The sequence below is a fragment of the Balaenoptera musculus genome, chromosome 11 (genome assembly GCF_009873245.2).
Source record: "Balaenoptera musculus isolate JJ_BM4_2016_0621 chromosome 11, mBalMus1.pri.v3, whole genome shotgun sequence".
NCBI lineage: Eukaryota > Metazoa > Chordata > Mammalia > Artiodactyla > Balaenopteridae > Balaenoptera > Balaenoptera musculus.
The window spans coordinates 90,364,964-90,388,362 of NC_045795.1; the positions used below are offsets into that span (position 1 = coordinate 90,364,964).

Consider the following 23,399-nt stretch of genomic DNA (forward strand, 5'->3'; position numbering starts at 1 on the left):
AAACATAGAAATAAATATATAAATATTTACACAAACATAAAATAAATACACATAGATTTACAGTAAAATGTTCAGAAAATAAAAATAATGGTGTGTACCCCTAGAAGTTCTATGACCATATTTTTGAAAACTGAGATCCCCTATAATCCTTATTTATCAAGGTTGAAACTGGAGTTCAGAGCCCTTACCATGGTTTCCATTATATACAAGCCGCTGATGGCTATGAACAAATTTTCTGCCTGGAGGGACCAGATTGTGAGACTCTCAGGCCTCCAGACTGTTTCCTTCACCCCACTCTCCATTATGTCACCCATCACGTATAGTTGTGTGCCGTGTACTTGATATGTGCTCAGGGAGTTGAGCTCTCACACAGCAATCAAACAGCGCGCTGAGGTCCATGCAGCTATGAGAACAGGGCAGTGCTGAGCAAGCTCAAGGAAAGAGTGAATCTGGGAAAAGTTACTAACACTCATAGAACTTACGTTACTTCTCAGGTAAAATGGGATAATACACTCTGCCTTATCGAGATTTTTCTTTTTATTTAAAAAAAAGGAAAAAAAAGGAGGTCCTAGCCTTTACTGTGTATCAGGAGGGATTCTAAACATTTTCTAAATATTAATTTATATAATCATCATAGCAGCCCTATGAAGCAAATAGGAATGATACCTTTGTTTAATACACAAGGAGAGTAAGGCACAGAGAGGTTAAGTAATTTGCTGAAGGTCACTCAGCTAGACAGTGGAGATCTGAATTCTGAAAGCCCAATTCTGCACTCTCATCCACTATTCCATGCTGTATTTCATCTTAAAGTTTATGAAGTAATCCATGTGAAAATATTTGGACTCTAACATCTATGGTTACTTTCTGCAATTTTTGCTTCATTTCATTTGTCTTCCGTTTGTTGGGCAGAAATATAGGTATTTTGTTCCCCCTGTGGTGGTAAAACTGAGATAAGTAGCATGCACTTATAGGAAATATAAAATTCCAAGTGTCCAATGTATTTTTATATCACATCACATAATGTGATATGGTGGAATGTCAAGCATTGGAGTTATATATGACTTGGGAATGCAGAGTGACAGGTTGTCATTACAACTGTGCCGAATTTTCGTGATAATGGTGAACCCTTGCAAATTTCATTTTCTGGTTTTGCAGATTGCCAACCCATTGACTCTACCCCTGTGGTTTCCCAAGGGGAAAGACAATGGGATTTAGCCAAACTGATAATTATTCTTAATGGAAATTTAAAGGGCTAAAAAGCCTGCGTTTGGATATGGACTTCAATAATTTGAAGAGAATTATTTTCCATCTCTATTCCTAGGATGTTGAGGCTGATGAGGTAGTTTTTCACAGCACTGAATTGTAGATGTGGGTGCCTCATGAGGTAAGTCATTCAAATTATGAGTTAACTGATAACAGTTAGTGTCTGTATTTAAAGAGAACAGGGTCCTGTGCATCATGGGACGTCTGGCAATATCCATGTCATCCACCTACTAGATGCCAGAGCAAACCACCCTCACCCCCATGCCCCAATTATGACGATCAAAAAAAAATATCTCCATACTTTGCTGAAACATTGCCTCTGTTTGATAATCACTGATTTAGAGCAATAGAATTTTTGGCTCTTTTATGCTGTAAACTCCTAAAATCAGTAACACCTTTGCACGTGTTTTAAGACTTTAGATGTTTTGATGATAGTATCTTATGGGCCAAAATGCCAAGCTTACAGTTCCAAGCATATTACAATAAAATAATTATTAATATTATGTATTCTCTACTAGTATTATCTCATAGAAATAAACTTAGGTCACATCACTGGCAGAACTTTTGAGAAATTATGTATTCTCACCCCATTTTTAATATTTATGTAATTAATCTCTCCAAATAATAATATCTGACAAATATAGGGTGTTATATAATTACAGAGTACTTTCAAACTCAATATTTTCTTTACTTTTCCCAGTAACTCTGAGGAGGCCTTTTTTTAAAACTCATTTTATTGATTAGTAAATGGAGACTCAAGAAGAGTAAATTTTGTCTATTTTTTTGTGAGTTAGGGAGACCAGAAAATACCACCGTTCTGAGTAATTTTAGGTGAATAGAGTTTTCTTGCTGAATAGAACCCTCAAGTAAAGCTCCATCTTGTGTATGAACTTTTTTCCATCCTTGAGAGCAGTGCTAAAGACTCATGCCTGTGTCTTTTTCCTACTGTCCTAATTCTAAATCCACTTGCCACCATTCCCTTCTTCGATGTCACTGGTTGTTTGTCCTGGGACCTCCTGGAGACTGGAACATATGTCTCTAGTCCCTCAGGTGAGCTGGCCTAATTATGTTTCATCAGGACAACTTGAGAAGCTCAGAATCTCAAGTCCCTAACCTTACAACTGATCAGCCGCATAAGCCATTCCCATTGCTCTTCTCAGTCCCCTTTCTGTCTTAAATAGATTCATAGATCTCTAGGCCCTTAAGCATCTCCCACCCCTGTTTATCTTGTCGACAAGACCCTAGAAATTAGTCTTCCAGAAAATGGCTCTTCCAGCCAGACTCTTCAAGGAGATGGTGCCTGTGTCACCTTGATATGAAGCCTCCTACACTGTGTAATATTGTCATCTCAGGGAGAGCCACTCCTTGTTAGCTTAAATTGTCAGCTTTATGTTTCAGTAAAATAAATGCACATTTTCCCTACAGTAATGACTTTTCTTCTCACTTTGTGAAAACTGCAAGTACCCTTGTTATCGAGAGATAATCGTGTTTTAGCAGTGCCACTTACTGTGCCCAGTGAAAGTCCCAAGGATGTGATTATCTCTTAATAACTCTAAAGCCTGTTATGTATCATGTTGTATTGTTGTTTACGTTGAGTGTGTGTGGGGGAACCCATTAGTGATCTCTGTGGTCGATATTATACGTCATGATAACGACAAAAGAATCAAATGACCATTTGTTTGCTTGTAGCTAGACAGCACGATTAGAAATGCATCCCACTTCCCACTGGAAAATGCATTTAAATGTAATCTCTTTCTTAGTATTAGTTTTATAACCCAGATATTAATACTAAATTATGTCAAGCCAAACTAATGGAAATTCTGGAAATTAACATGGGTAATTTAATGTCTACATGACCTTTACCTCTCACAGAAAGGTCAGGTTGGGTTTTAAGTACCTGAGAAGGAAGTAAACACCCATGAGAAATACCTGCTGATTCAGTGATGGAAAATGCCATCGATAACTTAAGTAAAATAGAATATGTGTAAGGAGAAGCACCTTAAATGTAATGGCCTTTGAGAATATGGACAACCATTGAACGGCATCTCTTTCACCTTACTCTATCTTTTCATGTTCAAACAAAGCAGTAAAAACAGACATCATTTATTGAATACCTGCTGTATGCCTGATAGCTTTCATACGTTCTATCGTTTTATCTTCACAAGAACCTTGCAAGGTAGTTAATATTGTTCCTCATTTACAACTGAGGAAACGGACATGGTAGGGGTTAAATGACTTGCTTGAGTTCATGTAGCAGGAAAGTGGTGAAGCTTAGACTCTGACCTGAGAGCCCATGTGTTTTTTATCCACTGATTATGTAAAGGCATACTGCACAGGAGGCTTCAGTGCAATCATAGACTTGTAACCGCTGTGATCATGTACACGTTTATTATTAGATACATACCTTTCTGAGCCCAGTGAAGGTGAAAGAGCCCACTGAGTGAAAAGATTCCTGTTTCTCCCTTCTAATTTTGCATCCTACATCTGTGAGAACTGAAACAATTAGAGATGTGTCTTCGGGTTTTTTTGAACATTTTCATGAGACTTATTTTCATTCCTTTACCTGTCACTTGGGAAGGATTGTTTTGTCCTGAATAAATTACCAACACACCATTTAGTTCTGAAGTATTGGGAAAGGTCTAGATCAGGACATTTTGTTCCCTAGAGTAAAGTGATCCTTTTTGACCCAGGCTTTACCAGCTGCTGCCTCTTTATAGTTGCTTTTTGCCAGGAAGGTCGATGGTCATTCATGGATTTCTGGTTCTTTTGTATTGTGATATAGCCAGTGCATTCGTGTTGATACCAGCTGATTTGTTCAGAGCTCTGATTTGTCCAGTCTTTCTTTTAGTGGAGGGAGATTCATCCATTTATTAATTTGTTCGTGTATTAATGTCCTCTCTATTCTCACATGTGCTTTTTTATAATAAAAACCATCATTAAAATTTAAACATAACTTAAAATTATTACAACAGCAGGTAAATGACATGGATGGTAATATTGGAAAATATAATAAATTTTCAGTGATTTTAAAAATTAAATATTTTGTGCGTATTATGAGCTGGATACTGTACTTTACATAGATTATCTCATTCTGCCCTTATAAAAACAGTGTAAGGTGGGAATATAATTGGTATGCTCATTTTATGCATAAGGAAGCTGAACTTAAAGAAGATGAATGGAATGAAAACCTTTCCTTATGTTCTTGCTCAGGGAGAGGCTATTATACAGTCAGTGCATAGATGCATAGTTTCTTTGCTTGTGTAAAGCAGCACAAAGGTGGTATGGAATCATTCCTGTATTTTTGCCCCATTTCAAGGAATGGACTTGGATGTCTATCTACCTGATTTATCTCTGTGTATGCTGGCACATCTGAAGGAAAGTTTTACCTAAGTCACTTTACCCCTGATAAGAATATGGCTAGTCAACTTTTCTTCCAATAAGGACTGAAAAAACATTTCCTAATTATTAAATCAAAAACTTCTCAATATCTACCTAGGCATCAATAGAAATTTCTTTTTAAGACCAGCCATGAAAATCCACTATGGAAATTGAACTTATTTTTAGTGTGCATCCCTTACTATAACTTAGTTTTTAAGTTGGATTCATTCATTCAGTCAGCACGTATTTAAAGAGCACATGTTTTAGACCAGGTTGTACTAGGCTCCGCAGCTGCAATTTGAAGAACAAGACAAATTAAGACAGGTAACTGTTTCCCCACAATAAATGATGTGTGTTTGTGTGGGGTGTGGGTGATAAATATATTGTGATTGTTGTCATGCTGAATATAGCAGGAGCACGAGATCCAGTTTGGAAATATTATGGTTTTGTTAAAAGGGTTATTTCAAAAATATTAATCTATTACTCTGTTACATTTATTTAAATGATTTTTGTTTGTTTTTTTGGGGGGTGGTAGAGTAGTAAACTTATGATGACAGCAAACCCTATGATGTAAGGGACCTTGCTGTGTTTCTTCTCCTAGTAATATTTTTGATTAAATGAATAAATGCAAACGTAAAAACTATTGGCCTATAATAGTAAAGAATAGCTGACTATGATTCATATTCAGGAGCCAGGAAAATTTGTATATGAGGATTTCCTTGTAAATAAATGGATAGCGTGATGGAGTGATTTTTGTTTGTTTCTATCTGTCTATTTTTCACCTGTATGTTTCCCTTAGTTTCTTTAGACACAAAGATTGGACTTGATATTATTCATGGAAAGCTTGCCTTCAGTGGGCTTATTTCTTGACAAGCAATTGTTTAGTTAAGATGCAGAAACCTGCTCTAGCTGACAGAAATAGAAGCGCTCGCTATTGAAACCACATGCCAGGCAAAACGACGGCCGTCTCACAACAGAAAACTAGATAAAACCTGACCTCATGAGGACTTGACTTGAAAGGTCGAGAGATGTGGCTGCTTCTCACCCCTTTTACCTTATTTTCATTCCCTTGTTTCTCTTGGGGATGAGGAGTAAGGGTACATGTTATCTCAACTCTCTCTTTTCTCAGAATGTCTGATTCAGTCCCCAATTCTCTCCACAGACTGGCTTCTTTGCCAGTTATTCCACCTTTACATGCTTGGACCTCTTGTTGCAATTCAATATCTCTGAGAGACTCTTACTGGCTTAATATGGGTTGAGTGTTCATGAGTGGTTCAAAGCTGTAGCCAGTTAGGGTGAATCACATAGTGCGTGTGGCTTTCCTTTTTAGGAACTATGGGTAGGGCAAGTTCTTTTAGAAACAGATGTCCGTTCAGAGGCCTTCATGGGAATGAAGATATTCATTCAAGGAATCTCAGATATTCCTCCTTACTTTTCCAACCTTTCCATCCTGCTTTCCATTCTCTGTGGCATCATTCGTTGCTTGGTGGCACCCAACAAATCTGATAAAGGTATTCATGATGTTAGCCCATCCAACAGGTAAATTCTTTTGACCAAGTTTCCCTCAGGAAGCAATTCCTAAAATCAAAGGGGTGGGATTAATGCTAAGATTTCTAGACAATGGGGAAATTCTTTGAAGTATGTGTTGTTTTTAGGTGCTGACTTTACTTTTTGTGTGTATACTCATTTGTCATGAGACTATTCATAATGGATGAGAAACTCTTAACAATATTAATATCAAGTTACTGGTTACCATATGCCAAGTAGTAGACTGAATACTAAATTGCATTATGTTACCTACTTTTCAATTGTTTTTTGAGGCTGAATAACATTATCCTCCCCACCTTATAGGTGAAATTGAGGCTTGTGTCAGTTAATGAATTGCTCGTGATCCCATGGCTAGTAAATAATTGAACCAATATCCCATCCCAGGCAGCTTTCTCAGAGATTGTGCTTTTAAACAAGTGGAACATAATTATAATTTAATGAATAAAGTTAGAGTCTGTTTTCATTTCAAGTCTGTGTCATTCCGGTGGATAAATGTAATCCTTACTTTCATTCTGTGAAGAAAAAAAAAATATATATATATATGTATATGCCAAGATTGTAGTAATAATTGAAAAGAAAGAATGAAACCTTGACCAAAGTTTTTTCATTTTTGTTTTTAGGATAATTCTCATTTTAGCTGTTGTTTCTGATATGTAAGCTGGAGTTGCAAATGGTGCCAATAGCTGTAAACAGAGCTTTACCTTCTTACCAGTGGGTATCCTTAGTGTAAGAAAGTAGTCAGGCTTTGAGGCACATACACATATATACAGCTGGTGACCATCCATATTAAAACAAATAGTGATGTAGTTATGATTCATGGTTAAGTTGGTAACATTTTTTTCTATTTCATAGGAAGCACCTCCTTAGATGTGTTAGGCTCATTTGTGGCACTTTATTTTTGGAGAATATGTAAGAAAGGAAAGAAAAAAAATTACATTCTTAATATATGAACAATATAAAGAACACGTTTGGTTCTTACCTTCCAGACATTATTGATACTAACCTGAAAGTAAAGGTAGTTAGGTACTTAATAAAGTGATGAACTATTATGGTACCCAGCAGGGGATAGCATAAGATTAAGAAGTGATAAGGTATTTATGGCCAGTCAAGAAAATACTATATTTCTATCCCAATCAAATATGCTATGTTTAAATGTAAATTAGATGAGAATATTATAGTTAATTTTTGAGTGGCTAATTTATATATATCTACATAAAATGATATTTTCATTTATAAAATATTAAAAGACAATCATTTTACTCAGAAGTAAAGTTAACCACAGTAGAAGCTTGGTTAGCAGATACACACATATACATAAACATGAAGCTACGAATATATACACTTATTCTTAGTAATATGTATATATTTTCCTTAGAAAAACTATTACTTCAAGGAAGAGTACTCCCAGGTAGAAAATTATTTTGCAATTAAAGTTTAACTTGGTGGATTTAACAGAAGGTATAATGCCATATTTATTGGAAGAGTTTTTGTTTTGTTTTTGTTACCTTCATTTTACATATTTATAAAACTAACAAAAACAATAGGATGCCTCCTAGTTCATTGCTTACCTTTTCGTTATTTAAAATCACCTTGTAACATATTTTGTTAGGAAATCGTCGCTCTTAGTGAATTTGAATACCACAGAATGTCACAGGCTCCAAGAGCTGGTAAACTAACAAAGAAGGGATAGAGTGGTGAACTGACTTGTCAGTAGTCACACGGCAAGTCACACAGCTAGTTTGATTTGGTTTGTTCATTTACTTTGTTTCTCTTGTTTGTTTATTAGTTTTTTATATCCTATATAGAAAGTATGAGAGAAGTCATACAGTATTTGTCTTCCTCCCTCTTATTTCACTTAGCATAGTACCCTCCAAGTCCATCCATGTTTTTGCAGGTGGCAAGATTTCACCTTTTGTAATGGCTGAGTAGTATTTCATTGTATATGAATCTTTTTTTATCCATTTATCTGTTCATGGTCACTTAAGTTGTTTGCATATCTTGGCTATTTAAAATAATGCCGCAATGAACATAGGGGCGCGTGTGTCTTTTTAAGTTGGTTACCAGATGGGAAGGGGGACATGGGGAGGGCAAAATGGTTAAAGGGTGACAGATGGAAAATAAACTTTTGTTGGTGAGCACACTTTTTTGGTAGGGTATACAAAAGTAGAAATATAATGTACATATGAAACATATAATGTTAATAATTAAGGTTACTTCAATAAAAATAAATTTAAAAATTTTAAAAATACATGAGGTAAAAAAAAAAAAAAAAACCAAAAAACCAGAAAGTGCACACAGCTAGTGAGACACAAAGCAAAGAAAAAAACCCAACCTCCTAATCTAGGCTCCTAATCTAGGCGATTCTACCAAGCTGGAAATCCACACCAACTGTATTTAATTTTTATTTCCTTCTAGTTTAAGTTTAGAATGGGAATAATTAAGCATCAGCTATGTATAAGAATACTGATACTTGAAAAATGTATTTATTTGTGTATTTTTTGTTTTTTTTATTCTAGGAATTGTTGACATATAGTAACTCCACAGCATGTGGCCCCAGGAACTGCCCTAAATGGTAAGCTTCCCACAGGGAAGATGTTTTCTTACATTCATTTCACCTTTGATTAGCATCCTTAGTTACTATGGAAACATTGAGATCCTTTCCTTAGAGAGTGGTACCATGAGATCATTTTTGATGTTTTTCTTAGGGTTGAAGTTAATGAAGGTAGTGAAGTCATATAAATTTAAGCCTTGAAAATAGGAAGTTGAGACCTTTCTGGGACCTTTCTGGAGATGATACTTGAGGCAGATTTTTGGTGGTTCAGATTAATTTGATAATTCAAAAACTTCAGAATTTGGCATCATGGAGAGAGTCCTGGGAATAAAATGAAGGTTGTTGCATTTTTGCCCATGGTTTACAGATAAGACGTTTTCAGTCAAATCTTCAAAATACTAAGTTAACTAGATCCTAAAATTGAAGTCTTTTAGGGGTAAAACATGACTGTTGTAACTTACTGTCTATAGTGCACGCAGTTTTTTCCTTTATAAAACATACAGGTCTAAAAAAAAAACTGTTACTGTTTTAGTTTCCTAAGACTCCTGTAACAAAGTACCATGAACTGGGTGACTTAAAACAATGGAAATATATTTTCTCATGTTGAGTAGGGAAGAAGTCTGAAATCAAAGGGTAGGCTGGGCTGTGGTTTCTCTGAGAGCTCTATAGGAGAAATCCTTCCTTGCTTCTTCCATCTTCTGGAAGTTGCCGACAATTTTTGGTGTTCCCTGGCTTGTAGTTGTATCACTCAAATAAATCTCTGTCTTCACATGGCCTCCTCCCCTGTGTGTGTCTGTGTCCAAATTTCCCTCTTCTTGTAAGGACACCAGTCCTTATATCAAGGCCCACCCTAGTCCAATATGACCTCATCTTAACTTGATTACGTCTGCGAAGACCCTTTTTCCAAATAAGGTCACATTCACTGTTATGGGGATTAGGATTTCAACATATCTTTTTGGGGGACGTAGTTTATCCATAATAGTACCTGGCCCTTAAAAGAAACAAGAGTGATTGTGAAGTTAACTGTGGTTAACTAGACATAAATGGAGAAAAATACTAACCTGGAGGGTAGTGGTAGAGGAAGATCTCATTGCATTGCTATACACAAAATAAAATGCTCACTTACTTTAAAAGATGCAATAATTATCTCCTGATGGCCCAGTTGTCTCCTGAACAATATAATCAAAATATTCATTCATTCAGCATAAGGATTGATGACAATGGGTAAATATCAGTGCATGCTTTTGACTCTCAGGGAATTTTCTTAACACCCTCTATTGAAAAAATATGTAGAAAAAATTTTATTTCACTTGATTTCTCAGATGATTTTCATAAGCCAAGTTTGAGTAAGGTATCCTTTACCAATTAGCTATTAATCCATAAAAAACCACCCCAAAATTCAGTGGCTAAAAACAGTAACCATTTATTATTTCTTACGAGTCTGTCAGGTCAGCTGCTTAGGTCTTCTGATACGAAACAGATTCCCCCAGTCTTGCTTGGTGCATTTGTGTGTCCGGGATCAGTTTGTAGGTTAGTTGGGGGAACCTTGCTCCCTATGGTCGCCAGTCCTCCAGTAGGAGCCCGGCTTCTTCTCATGGTGCTGGCTTTATTCCAAGATATTCTGAGTGTTCTCAGACTTGCTGTGAACTTCTGTCTTTACCTCCTCAGACTGGTTGAGCTATAATCCATCCCACACAAGGCAATAGGATTGATCTTCTTAAATCACATTCTAAAGTTAATCCAACTACCAAAACCACCTGTAAATCTGCCACTGTTCCCTATTTTCCTTGGATCAATTCCAGCCATTTAACGTGGTTTCAAAAGATTCTACATTATTAGGCTCTTGCTTACCTCTCTACCTTGCTTTCTTTCCCCCACCCCACTTTCCAAAATAGGTTCTACCAGCCTGAATTTCTTTAAATTGTTAAAATGTGCCATCTTTTCTCTTGCTTGTGCTCATTCTGTCCCCTCTTCCAGGAATAGTCGATTCTCCTCCTCCTGCTTCCTTCTCCTATCTTTGTGTGATCAACTCACTCACTTCTTCCAGGAAGCCTTCTATGTTTTCCTTTGCCTGAATTAGGCTTCCCTCTGCTGCTAACATTGATGTGAACAACATGATAATCACAGTGTACTGTAATTACTTGCCTGATTATCTTACTCTCCCACCGTAGACTCTGAAGCCAGTGATTACATCTTCTTGTACATTATGGTATTCCTAGAACCTAGCAGTACATGCGCAAAGAATGTCCTTAGTAATTATTAGTGGAAAGAATGAAGGATTCTTTTCTGGACATCATTTCTGCTCCAATTCTTCTGTCTTTAAAGGTTTAAGTTGTTGGACATTTTTGGAATTAATATTGAAAGGCAAGAGGTCACCTTCACTCAAATTTTCCTGATCCTCCTTTGGCCCTGTCTTAAGGAGGGCTCTGACACCCTCCGGTGCCCTGGCTTTTTATTTTCTGTAAAAGCAGTAGCCTGTGGAACAGAACAGCCGCAAAACAGGGTTATTTTGGTTCACGCGTTTGCTCTTTTTTTCTTTTAATTTGAAAAAGAAAAAGTTTAATTTGTTGCTAACACTTGAAAATTACATTTCACATGAAATGATGATTTCTAGATTCTCTTAGAAGGAATCAGATTATCTTTCTACCCTGAGCCTGCATTCCCAGATGCTGGGGGCTTACCTGAGCAGCAGGTGCCTTCCTCTACCTTCAGTTCATCGTGCCCCATCATTTGCTACCTATATGGCCCTGGCAGGCACTTGAGTTCAATGTCCTCAGCTACACAGACACCTGAATTGATGGTATGTGGTAGCTTAACTTGGCTTCTAAGAGTTTGTCTCTCATGAACCAAAGATGATAGGTTCGGTGGCTGGATGAGCCATTTAGTTGTTGCTGACATATATGTATCAACTACGTGAAAGTAATTTTGGCTTCGTGTTCAGAGGTCTGTGCTTAATTTCCTTCTCAAATGCTTGAACAGATAAACTAATCTATCCAAGACTCTTTTTTCCCATCTGTAAAATGGAGAAATAGAGACTATGATGCTGTGTATGGACTTGCATCATGTAAAGTTGCTTTGTAAAAACCACAAAATTCCACCTAACCTATACACACAGAGAAAAAGGAAGAAGATTGTTAGTTCTTTTTTTCTGGATTGGTACAAATAATTTTCATCTTTTGTTAGGTGATATTAATTAAAATAGATAAGGAAAATTAAGTATCCATACATACTACAGCGTGGACGAACCTTGAAAATGTTATGCTAGGTAAATAAGCCAGATACAACAGGCTACGTACTGTATGATTCCATTTATATGAAATGTCCAGAATAGGAAAAACGATAGAGACAGAAAGCATTTTAGTGGTTTCCAGGAACTAAGGGCAGAGAATAATGTGAAGTGGCTGCTGCTGGGCCCACAGGGTCCTTTTTGGGGTGATGAATATGATCTGGAATCAGATAGTGCTGGTAGTTACACGATCTTGTGAATATACTACAAAACACTGAACTGTGCAGTGAATGGTGAATTTTATGGTACATGAATTATATCCCAATAAAGTAATAGGATATGAAATTCATGTTTTAGGATGACAAAATTTCTGTTTCAGATATGGCAACTAGGGAGTGTAACAAAATAAGCAGGTTCCTTGGGTTGTCACTCAAATCAATATACACTGTCTTCCTAAAAGTCCTGCTGTGTCCTCCAAAGCCAAAGACCACGTCAGATTTCTAATTGTAAGAATTCATCATTTAATACAATGGTTATGAATGATGGGGTCAGACAGAGATGGGTTCATTTTTGAAATTTATCAATTACAACTTCTCTAAGCCACACATTCCTCAAATGATAAAGTAAAGGTACTAATAGCCATTTTGTTGGGTTATTGTAAGAGTTAGGAAGAACAAATGTCAAGTTTTTACCATGGTGCCAGTTACAAAACAGCTCCTTTATAATTTATATCTATATACACACATATATATAGATATTTAAATATATATATATTTGAATTGAAGTATAGTTGATTTATAATATTATGTAATTGATGCACTTTAATTAGTGTTATTTGGTTGTAAGTATTAGGCTATAGATTTTTGGCAACTCAACTGTTCCAAAGTTGGCTTTTTTTGGGGGGGGGGGTGGCGGGCATCTGGGCCAGAAAGCAAAGAACAGCTAGAATATCTGCTAGTGCTTAATGAATTTAATCAGCCCCGCAGGGACTTTTGATATAGCAGGGAAATATTTCACAGAGAAACATGATTTTTATGCTTCCTGTGTTCCTCTTGGTAGTCGACAGATCCTTCCCTGGCAGAGGTAACATTACCTGTGCTGAGAGAGGAGCATTAACATACCATGAAGGTGATGTTAGAACTAAGAGAACACATCCCTGTGGCCTTATATTAAAATCCGTCTGTGCATGTGCTTCTGAATGCAAGTCAGACTGTTGCCAATAAGAAAATAAACTGCTGCCTGAAAATGTATGATTCATTTGTCCATCATTTTTATTATTTATGATTTTTTCCCTTTAGAACATGGTAGAGATGCTTTTACCTTTGGCTTTGTCTTTGGAAATTGAAATTAAAATCATACTTTGGGAATATAGAAGATAATTGAGTTATTCAGTGAAGTATACTATAAATTGTAACATTAAGCAGAATTGTTTAATCTTCATTATGAAAAAAATGACTATGAATTGCTCCATTTGATCCAGTGGCTGCTTTATGCTTTTCCTTATGGATAATGGAAAGGATTATGCTATGGTGAGTGGCCAGAATAGCCTGAGACTGCATCATTTGTTCTCGGAGCAAGTATGTACACCAGCATCTTCCTTAGGACCTTGCAATATGGTGACAAATAAAATATACACGTAGCCTCGAATTCTGGGTTTGATACCTTATAGGAGTGGCAGGTAATAAACAAGTAAAAAAGTACTCATTGTGTTAGGTGCTAGGAGGAAAGGAAGACTATGCAACAATAAAGAAGCACAGCTGATAGCTCTTCATCAAGACTAGCTTGTTATGTGACCCTGGGTAGGCTGCTTCTCACCAAAGGGCGTCAGACTTCTTTTCACATAATGATTTGACCCTTTGATATTAGGGGATGATCCTCTTTCTGTTCAGAATAATGCTTTTTGACATCATATTTATTTCATATCATATTAAGATTACTATTCCTCCCTTATTTAAGTTAATTTTTGCCAGGGGTTCCTTTTCTACTTTGTTTTCAGTCCTTATATGTCATTTTAGGTGTGTCTCCTTTTAGTAGCATATAGCTGTATTTTTTCCATCTAGTATTTTTTTCTCATTTATCAAGGGAGTTGAAAAGTTCCCACTTATTTTGAATCTTGAACGATTTTTGCATTCTTCCTACCATCTTATTTTGTGTCGGCATATTTTGTGTGAGGTTTTTTTTTGTTTCTGCATATTTCTTCTTTACTGTATTCTAATGGACCAACTGATTTTTCTTTTATTCTACTATTCCTTCCCATTATTTCAGATTTCTTACTCTATTTCTGTTTGTAGGAGGCTCCCTTAATTTTAAGCTTAGCAATGCCAAATTTAACAATGTTCTCAAATAAAACCTAAAATTCTCTAACTCTAATTGTACCACTCAAAGTTCCAAGTTTTTGTTGTACACATAGTATTTTAGTTCAACTTGATTTTTCTCTCAGTTAGTGATTCTAATTGTTATATTTAATATAGTTAAGGCTTCATTTACATAGATTTCCCTATATATTTACCTATTTATTGTTCATCATTATTTCCAGCATCCTGCTCTTTTGTGTTCAAGTTCCTTTTACTTAACACACCCACGAAATATTTATTTTAGCAAGTTCTCTTAGTGGTAAATTCTCTCTTTGTTTATCTTTAAATGTCATTCTTATACCATTATTTTTGAGTAATATTAAACTAGGTTGGGAATTCCTAGTTGCCAAATTTTTCCCCTCAGTACTTTGAAAATATTGTTCTATTGTTTTCTACTCTTTATTTACTGCAGATTTTGAAGTCTTCTGTTAGTCAAATTGATGATCTTTTATATGTGATATCTTTCTTTCTGTTTTCTTTTAAGATTTTCTCTGTTTGGAGTTCTGAAGTTTCGTAGTGATTTGTCCAATTATGCATTTATTTTTAGTTTTTCTCATGTGATGCCTTACTTTCAATCTGAGGACATGTTCTTTTTTTCAGTTTTGGAAAATTCTCATTCATCATTTATTTGAATATTGACACTCTTAACATTTTGTTTTCTATTGTCCTTTTCTACATATCTAAGTAGACATATTTTGGACCATTTATTTCTCCTATCTGTAATGCCTAGCTATCCTTTTAAATGTTCTATTTCTTTACATCTCCATTTTGCTTTTTGAGAAAATCCCTCAGATTCCTCCTCCAAGTTTTAAATCCTTTCTTCATCATTGTCTACTCTGTTATTTAACATTTTATATCAGTCAAGATAGCAAGTTGATGCTGCACTAGCAAACAACTCCCAAGTCCTATGGGCTAAAGCAACAGAAGTTTATTTCTCCCTCAGGTTACACACCCAGTGCAAGTTAACATGGGGGCTCTGCTCATTATATTTACTCAGGGACCCATTTGATGGAGTCATTGTCAGGAAATGATCCCCTAAGTGCTGAGGCAACATACAGAGAACCTGTGGGATCATGAGCTAAGCCTGAAAGCTTTTTCCCAGGATGGACACATGTCACTTTTGTTTACATTTCATTGGCAAAAGAAGTCACGAGGCCATGGATGACTCCAAAGAGGGCAAAGAAATACAATATTAACATTTGCTTGGAAATAAAGGACAATACTTGTGAAAAGCACTTAATTGCAATACCAAATGTCTGTTGGCTTTTAAATTTTCAATTATTTTTTTTCCTTGAACTTCTATTTGGTTTATTTCGTTTATCTTCTGTGTGTCTTTTATAATGTTCTGCTGTTTTATTATGGGTTCAATTCCTTTTTATCACTTTCCAAACTCTTATTTTCTATTCATGTTCATGGTCTTTTATTATTCCTAGTGCTTACATTGCATATATCTTTTTACGGTGCTAGCGGATTCATTTTTGTGATAGCTTTTTCTTTCTCTCATATATTTCATCATTTTGTATTGTGAACTCACGTTAGGTATGTTTTTTTTCTGTGGGAATGCTGTGGACCCTGTGCTGTGAAAACTTACCCCTAAACTAGTTTTGCTTTTGCTTTTGCTTTTACCAAGGTCCTGGGATGTAAAGTGTCCCAGACCAGTGTTAATTTCCTACGCCTCATGAGTAGTATACATTTAGATCATATACTTAAGCTTGGCAAAGGCTTGGAGTTTCATTTTCTTCCAGGGGGGCACATTGAACCTGGTGCAGACAGCAAAATTCCAGACTGTGTCTTGAGGTGGCTTGAGATCACATAAATGGCTCTCAGCAGTGACTTCGTCTCCAAAGAGCGTCCCATCTGGTACCTGCCTCTCGGGCAGATGCTTCAAGATTAGTAAGTGGGTTCCTTTCACCTACCGCCCAAGCACTTTTCACTGCAGTGGTTTTGTGCTGGTTTTCGTGTTGAGTGATTCTGTACATGAACCTTTTATAAAGCATGTTTTCCGTTCCCTGCAGCTTTTTAGTTTTCCTGAGCATATGCCCCTTTGGTTTTAAAATGCAGACGTTTTGGGGGCTCATCTCTGTTGTGCAGGATCTAGCCATTGGGGTGTTTGATGTGGAGTTCAAATCCCTCACTCTCCAAGGAAAATAACCCCACCTTTGTAATCCCTCCTGTCTGTGGATTGCTGTGGCTGGCATGTGAGTTTTTCCTTGGTGAGCCCATATGGCTTCCTCTTCTACCTGTCTCAGTGCTGTCCTTTTACCTTTTGTTGTGGAGACGCTCTTCATCTAGTTTTCAGGTCTCTTTCTGAGGGAATTATTCCATTTGTAGCTGGCAATTCCTTGTGTCTGTGGAAGAAGGTTAGTTTAGGATCTTCCTATGCCACCATCTTGAACTCTCTAAACGGTAAAGTACTTTGCCTGTAATAAGTTAATGGAAACTCCTCTCCCACTCCCTTTCCCAATAGCTGGAAATGGATTAAACAATAGAAAATGGAAACCCTGAGTCTTGTATTGAATTTTCTTTGACACAGGATTAGCAGTCAAGAAGCACTAAGTGAAACAAGGTAAAAAACATACAGGCAACTACTGATGGGAGTTTTAGAAGGCAGGGAAGAAGTGGCTCCCCTGGTGTTAAGTGCTCATATTATATATTAACCAGGGATAAGCCCCGTCCTTGCTATAATTTGAGTCAGATCAGAACTGAACATTCAAAGCAATTTGCTGAATACAAAAGAAATCTTTGGGTTGTCTGCTGAGTATACAGCCCTTTCGCTTAGAAATATCCAAGTGCCACAGCGCAGACTGAAAGGATGTCCGGGTGTCTCCTTGTACCACAAACTGATAGGAGCAGGAGATTTTTCTCTTTGAGGATTTTGATGAGGACACAGAGATGAGACCTGAGCAAGGGAGCCAGTGGGTCATGCTAATCTTGGGCTATTTAAACTGACTATGACTACATACTAACACAGAAAGAAGAATGTGAAAAGAGAAAAGAAAACAACATGGCAGAGAGAGAGAGAGAGCTGAGTGACCACATGGTCCCAGAAATAGAGAAAGGGAAGTGCCTTTGCACCTGCCCTGTTGGTTGTGATTTTAGTCTAGCTGTACTTTGTAGCAGTAGGTTTTCCGACATTCCTTGTATTCTTCCAGTAAACTTTTTGCTTGGCCTGCTTTAAGGGGTTCTCTCTTTCTTAAAACTGAGATTTCTTGGCCTGGACATTGACCACATGTGCCCTATGACAGCAAATTGATACTGTCCATTTTTAAAAACCAAGACTCCGGGCTTCCCTGGTGGCGCAGTGGTTGAGAATCTGCCTGCTAATGCAGGGGACACGGGTTCGAGCCCTGGTCTGGGAAGATCCCACATGCCACGGAGCGGCTGGGCCCGTGAGCCACAACTACTGAGCCTGCGCGTCTGGAGCCTGTGCCCCGCAACGGGAGGGGCCGCGATAGTGAAAGGCCCGCGCACCGCGATGAAGAGCGGTCCCCGCACCGCGACGAAGAGTGGCCCCCACTTGCCACAACTAGAGAAAGCCCTCGCACGAACCGAAGACCCAGCACAGCCAAAAATAAATAAATAAATAAAAATAAAAGTAGCTATAAAATTAAAAAAAAAAAACAAAAAAAACCAAGACTCCTTGAAATCAACATCATAGTTTTAAGTCATTGACTGAATGACTGGGAGATATTAGGCAAAACTTCTCTAATTCTTTTTATTTCTGTATTCCTACCATTATACATAGATAAAATTCCATTATGATGTCCAGACTCACAGGTTAGAAGTTGGGACAAATGCTAAAGCTACTTGAGAAACGGGCAAACTGTGCATAATTCAAGGATGTTACTAAGCAGATGCTAGTTTGAGGGCATTAAGATCAGTGCCGGCACCTTTAAATAGCTAATACAGCTTTCTTCCGAGGCGGCCCAACTACTGACACAGTGCGGGTTTATCCACTGGGAGGCTGTGACTCACTTATTCTCCCAATTCCCCTATGTAATCTGACACAATGTATCCCCAAGACACTTCCTGCTGCTAATGCTTCTATTTCTATCTTGGAGCCTTTTGGTTTATATTTTCCCCAAATGGCTTATGTCTGCTTGTCAAGTGGGGTTCTCACCTCACTTGGAACTCCTGGCTCTTTGATACGGAAGAGCAGGCTGGCAAGAGGAGCTGGCATGCCACAGAAACCGTGCAAGCAATCAACAGCTTCTTTACAGCCAAGTGTGATTTGTCTGCAGCGCTGGGCATAAGCGGCTCAGCACAGCTGTCTCCTCCTATGGCAGATTCTCATGCACAAAGTTCCGGTTAGTATTTTACCACCGTGTGGAAGGTAAGAGTTTGGGTGCAACAAGCTGCTCTGACATGACCCTGGTGGCTGCATTTCTTCAATCCTATGTGCGTGACCCCTTAATTGGCACTTGAAGTTCAAGAACATTCAGTTCCTGTTACCTGCAGACCTGTGAACAGTGATTATGAATCTTGGTCCTGGAATCAAGAAGGATCTGAGTTTGAATCCCAATTCTGCCCCAGATTTACTGTAAGATATTGGGAAACTTATATAACCTCTCCAAACTTAAGATTATTTATTTTAAAAAAATGAAGAAAATGTTAGAACCTACTTTTGGGTTAGATTTTTAAATTTTGAAGATGAACATGTGTTCATAAAGATTAGGCAAGTGCCTGGCACGTCATATGTGCTCAAAATCAATTAGCCGTTATCATCATCATCAAGTGAGGACTGCTATGGTTTAAAGCATGTCTCCTGTGTTCTCCCATTTCTGTTGAGCACAACTAAATGTCATTCAGTTCTTTAGGGGAAGTAAGATCATCCTCCTTCACTTGAGGGTGGGAAAAAAAAAACTTTTGGGAAAGTAAATTCTCACCATTGACACAAGGAAGACTCGCCATCATTGTGGTCGAAGCACAACTCTGAACTTCAGGACTGCTGTTCGGTGTGAGTGTGAATCTGGACAAGTCATTAACAATTCTGAGCCTAAGTTTTCTCAACTGTAAAGTGAAAGTTCTGGCCTGGATGTTACCTGGGACTCTTTTTTACTTACTGTGTTGTAGGAGTTTCCTCTTCCTAGTTTGAACGTTAAATGATCTCACATTCATGGTAGGAGTGATGCTCTACAGTTCTCCAACTATGCAATAAACAGAACTTGAGCTTCAACAGTCAATATGTTTCAGGTAAACTCAATATAGGGACTTTTAAAAGTAAAGAATTACTAAGACATAGAACCATTACATTGCACCGAAACAATTTTTATTTCATGCTTTGTGGGGAGGGGGGCTGTGTTAATCAGGATTAGTTAGGCTCTACTATAATAATCAAGAATATTAATTGCTTAATATAGTAAAGTTTTATATCTCTCTCTCACAAAGTCTGGTGCCTGTTGCCTGCTTTGCTTCTCATTTTCCTTTGTTGCATTGGCTTTGCTTAAATTTTCCTTGGATAGTGAGACATCTAGATTAGTTCCTGATTAAATTCAATTTTTAAGCATCAATTAAATATTGACTGAGAGCTATTCATTTCTAGCTATTTCCTCAGCAAAAAATTAATAAAGAGACATTAAGAGGGATTTAGACCCTCAGTGAATAATAGCTTTAGATGTCCCTTGAAGACAGGACCACCCCAGAATCCTACATCCTACTCTGTTTTATCTTTTATGTAGCCATACTTATTACGTCTTTATCTTATACTTGTACACAGCTCTCTACAGCAACTGCCTTTCTCTTTTTTTCAAAATTATTAGTGTTAAGACAAATTTGTCCTTGTATACTTTTGATGCTCCTTCTATTTCACTGCCATCAACCACTTGGTGGAGGTTTTTATTTTCCTGCTATTTTTCTTCCTGTGGAGTACAGATGAGGTTAAGAGGATTACTCAGCAGCTGTGTCCAACCACCTGCTCTCCAAATCCTTGGTTTTCAAGCTCTTAAGAACACTGCTGGGGATACCTTAGGTTCTGTCATTACCAACGCGGTTAATCCTGCACGTCCCTAAGATTTGGCATCCACCTACCTTGAAGGCAGCTGTAATTACGGCTCTCCTTTAAAAAGCTTCATTCTTCCAGCAAGGATCCAGTTAGCTTTCATTTTATCTCCAATCTCTTATTTCAAAGGTGGATTAAAAGGTAAAATAACCACAACCACGTCTATAGGGCACATTCAGTCGTTGACCTTTGAGACAAGTGCCTTTCTCACTTCAAAATAGATCTCAGTGGGGACAGTAGATTGCTCTGACTGTTCCATGCCCTGCCCTCAGCAGACTCACCAGAGATATGTTAACATCCTCCTGTTGTATGGTATTTCATCCTTTTCAGATAAAGTTGGCTGTTGTTTCCTTTCATTTTCCCTGCACTGATCCCCAAGTTTAAGCGTCTCATATTACTCTGGCTTGTTTCTGGTTGTTTGTTTCAATGTACTCAGTTCAGAATCTTGGTCCATCAGCACTCTGAGATCTTATTCCACTTTGTATTTGAATATCTCCACTGGGGTAACATTATCCAAGTCAGGTGCTTGCAAAATCAGAGCTATGCTAATAGTTTGCATATAGTCCATCGGTCTCCTGAAGCCTGGATTTTTAATAAATTTTCTGTACAGTCTTTAGACAGATATATCTTTATTTTTTCCTTAAAATATATGTGCTTAAGACAGAACTGACAGCAAATCATTAGCTTTTGGGTAATATCTGCTAGGATATCTTCGACTTCTATGTTCAAATCCTGGGAGTGGTTTGGACATGATTTTTTTTTTTTTTAATTTAAATTTATTTATTTATTTATTTTAGCTGTGTTGGGTCTTCATTTCTGTGCGAGGGCTTTCTCCAGTTGTGGCAAGTGGGGGCCACTCTTCATCACGGTGCGCGGGCCTCTCACTATCGCGGCCTCTCTTGTTGCGGAGCACAGGCTCCAGACGCGCAGGCTCAGTAGTTGTGGCCCACGGGCCCAGCCGCTCCGCGGCATGTGGGATCCTCCCAGACCAGGACTCGAATCCGTGTCCCCTGCATTGGCAGGCAGATTCTCAACCACTGCGCCACCAGGGAAGCCCTGGACATGACTTTTAAAGAGGATACTCTAAAGGGAATTACACTATGTTTTGGGTGGTCTATGAAGTTTACATTCTTTCATTACACATGTAGTTAGAAGGGTGATTCTGCCCTGAATATACGAAATTCACGACTTGGTTTTGAAATTTTGACAAGCTACCATATGTCTTATTTTAAACATGTCAAGCTAAAAATGTACCCTAATTCTTTTTTTTTCCATATGATGAAATAATAAGGCATGCTCCTTCAGAAGGCCTCTTGAAAAAGTGTCTTATGACAATCAACAAACACTTTATATTCATATTACCTCTTGAGACCCTTATAATAGCAACTGTAATTTCATTCAGTACATAGGTTTAAAAAGTCATGATGGTTCTTCACATACTTATAAAATATCACAAACCAAGTGGGCTTAACATGTAATTTTTTCAATAATGTATGTTAAAAAAATTCTATTAGAAATAATTGAATAATTAAATGTTAGAATATTGGGAATGAAGTAGGGTCTTTCCAAAAAACTTGCCAGTTCTAAAAGTTGCTTATTGTAGAGAAGAGGATCCATTTACTTGAGGCATTGAGTCCCAACTTCTAACTTTATAGATTGGGAAACTTAAGCCCAACAATATTTAATGATTTCTCTAACATCACACAATTGGTTAATAACAAAGTGGAAAAAACACAGGAGACCTGTTATTCAGTCTGGTTCTTCTTCCCATTAATTCATAGAGAGATATGTCATAGAGTTGTGAGATCATTGTGGATAATATAGTTAGAACATCATTTCTAACAGATTAGAAAGTTGATGCTACAGACTTCCAGTTTTGAAAACATCATGGATTTGGCTACTGTAGACCAATGTCCACCTAAAAACACAAAGAAATAATGAATAAAATCATGTGCATGGATCATATGTAAAAGGGACCCACCTACTAATCTTGAAGCATCTGCCAGGGAAGAAGGAACCAGATGCAATACTCTTTGGGGACACAGTCCCTGCTGGGAGCCATTTACGTGATCTCGAATTACCTTGTTAATACCAGTGCTGGTGGGTTCCATTTTGGAATGGCATTTTGGAAAAGATAAACAAAATTGACAAACCTTTATCTAGACTAACCAACAGTAATGAGAAAATTAGAGATGAAAGGAGAAGTTAAAACTGTTACTACAGAAATACAAAGACTCACAAGAGACTACTATGAATAATTATACCCCAACAAATTGGACAACCTAGAAGAACTGAATTAATTCCTTGAAACGTACAGTCTTCCAAGACTGAATCATGAAGAAATAGAAAATCTAAGTAGACTGATTACTAGTAAGGAGATTGAAACAGTAATAAAAGTCTCCCAAAAACAAAAGCCCAGGGCCAGATGACTTTATTGGCAAATTCTACAAAACGTTCAAGGAAGATTTAATACCTATACTTCTCAAACTCTTCCAGAAAATTAAAGAGGGGGAAAGCCTTCCAGACACATTTTATGGAGCCAGCATTACGCCAATACCAAAACCAGACAAGGACACTGTAAAAGAAGAGAAAATTACAGGCCAGTGTTCTTGATGAACATAGATGCAGAAATACTCACGGAAGTATTAGCAAACAAATCCAACAACACATTAAAAGAATAATATAGCATGATGGAGTGGGATTTATTCCAGGGATGCAAGGATGGTTCACCATTCACGAATCAATAAATGTGATGCATCACATTAACAAAACAAAGGGTAAAAATCATATGATCATCTCAGTAAATGCAGGAAAAGCATCTGTCACAATTCAGCATCCATTTATGATAAAAACTCAACAAAGTGGGTATAGAGGGCGTACCGCAACATAATAAAGGTTGTATATGAAAAACCTACAGCCAACATCATTCTCAGTGGTGAAAAACTGAAAGCTCTTCCTCTGTGATAAGGAACAAGACAAGGATACCCTCACTACATTTATTCAACATAGTATTGGACGTCTCAGCCACAGCAGTTAGGGGAGGATGTGGATCCTGTCCTTTGGTTGAGAGGTCTTTTTTGT

General features: G+C 37.4%; 1 protein-coding gene across 3 annotated transcripts in view; it reads left to right on the plus strand.

Annotated features, from left to right (window-relative positions):
• The window catches only part of CNTN4 (contactin 4), a 950,914-nt gene that overhangs the window by 233,327 nt on the left and 694,188 nt on the right, over positions 1–23,399 (plus strand). For 2 of the 3 annotated variants that reach the window (XM_036869673.1, XM_036869675.1), the window contains one exon: positions 8,706–8,761. The gene's annotated coding sequence lies outside the window, so the exon portion shown is untranslated. Of the gene's footprint in view, positions 1–699; positions 704–8,705; positions 8,762–23,399 lie in introns of all 3 variants that reach the window. The other variant, XM_036869674.1, reaches the window with a different exon arrangement.